Here is a 1,910-nt window from a genome sequence, read left to right on the forward strand (position 1 = left end):
GAATCAAAAGCTTATACTTTTTTGTTTTTGTGTTTATGCGCAAAGATTTTAGGTTTTTAGGAAGGCAAGAAGAAGAAGTTCTAAACCAATTGGTTCTAAACCAATTCCCTTGACTGAATCTTTAATTTGGAAAAGACTCCTAACCTGGAAGAGGAAATGTTTCTAAAATGCAGCTGCATATCAATGTCTTTGGAGGACAGCTCTGTAGACAACAACCAAGATCAGAGAGGCACAGCAATGGGGCCGTCCTCTAAAGTTTATTTTAGCTTATTTCTCCCCCCTTCCTGTCATCTTCTGTGAATCTTCACAACCCAGTGGAGTAAAAGGCAGGTGTGAACTGTTGAGACACAGGCTCCCACAATGGAGCATTACTGAGGGTTGGGAAGTAATCCAGTCAAATCAAGCTGAAGGACCAAAGTGTGAAATAAGATCCAAAAATAACAAAGTAAAAGCAGAAAGGTCCTTTGGGGTTTCTATGCACTTAACTCAGTGGAGACACGGAATTTCTATAGGATGGGGAGATTTGTCTGGGGGCTTAGTTTGTATAGCAATCTCAGTTTTTACCTAGGTGGTATGGTTGTTTTGGGTTGCATGTTATGTTTGTTTAGAGTACATGTTTATTGGAGGTGACTTGGGGGAAGGCTCTCAGAGATTATGTGGGGGAAGTTACAGCCCCAGAAAGAAACCTCTAGGCTTTTCCACTGATTCGATTGCATAGTTTGAATGAATTAAAACAGTTCAATACAACTGAAAAGGAGGATTCACTCATTCAGGCCCTTGTGCCTTGCAGTGCTGAACTGAATTTGGTACTTAATTTTCCGAGGGTGCAAAATGGTTATCCCATCTCTAAATCTAAATAAATCAAAATTTTTTTTCAGTTTCGGGGGTTTCAGAAAACCCACAACACGTTTTTTGCACAGATTTTCCTTCCAAACACTAGAATATTGCAAGGAAAATTCAATCCATATGTTTCAGAGTCACTTACAGTTGTATCAAAATCTTGTGTTGCAATTGACATTTGATGTTCATGAAGTTTTCTGAATGCTTCTTATTTGCCTTTAACTCAGAACATAAAGTTGATTTGTCAAGCTTATAAGTATCAAAAATCCCAAAATATTACATTTGAGTTGAAGACAACAAACTTAAAATTCTGCATCAGGCATTAAATTTAATAAAGTTTTTGTCTTACCATCTCTACAGTGTTGTGTACTTGCAGATATGCACTATGCCTGATGACATGGAGTACAAAGATACAGTATACTTTTGATATTGACATGGTGAGGAGAAAGTGAAATGATAGAAAAACAAGGACACATATTTTTTATTCTGATATTCCTCTGTGATTTAAATATTAACAGCATATTGTTTATAATTTAATGCAAAAAATATGGGCACTGACAGCCCATATCTAATTTTCTCCTTCTATCCTTCAACAATCTCCATTTAGTTTCTGGCTGGTACTTGGCAGCTCTTCATTTCCTGCCAGTGTGCAGGGAATGATGTATCTTCTGGTCAGTGGGTCCCTCCACGTCATCACAAAGACAAGACAACACTGGGAGGAGGAAAGGCAAGAGAAAAAAATAAACCATTTAAACTGAAGCATCAGTGTCTTTGGGATGGTTGTATAAAAGGATCTGCATTAGTTGCTATTAACGCTATTTTAGAGGATTCTAAAATTATTATGTCCCTTTGTTCAAGGCTAATAATGTGGTTCTGCCTTTGCTTAGAACATGATAATGGTGCCTTCCAATCAGAATCAGCTCAGAGAGGAGAATCGTGTTCCTAAAGAGCCAGGAACCTCAGGAAAAAAAAAAAAAAAAAAGTCTTCTGTTAGCACAAAATAAATAACAGTGTTCTGACATTTGTTTCTGACAGTGTCTATACAGATGGTATAGGAGTGGGTCATTCAC

General features: G+C 37.4%; 1 long non-coding RNA gene across 1 annotated transcript; it reads right to left on the bottom strand.

Annotated features, from left to right (window-relative positions):
• Positions 1-238: 238 nt before the first annotated feature.
• On the bottom strand, positions 239-1,550 carry LOC112633459. The gene is made up of 3 exons (XR_003121529.1): positions 1,190-1,550; positions 986-1,062; positions 239-404 (listed from the first exon to the last, which is right to left on the bottom strand). It is a non-coding gene; the product is annotated as an uncharacterized LOC112633459 (long non-coding RNA).
• Positions 1,551-1,910: the final 360 nt, after the last annotated feature.

The sequence above is a fragment of the Theropithecus gelada genome, chromosome 1 (assembly GCF_003255815.1).
Source record: "Theropithecus gelada isolate Dixy chromosome 1, Tgel_1.0, whole genome shotgun sequence".
Taxonomy (NCBI): domain Eukaryota; kingdom Metazoa; phylum Chordata; class Mammalia; order Primates; family Cercopithecidae; genus Theropithecus; species Theropithecus gelada.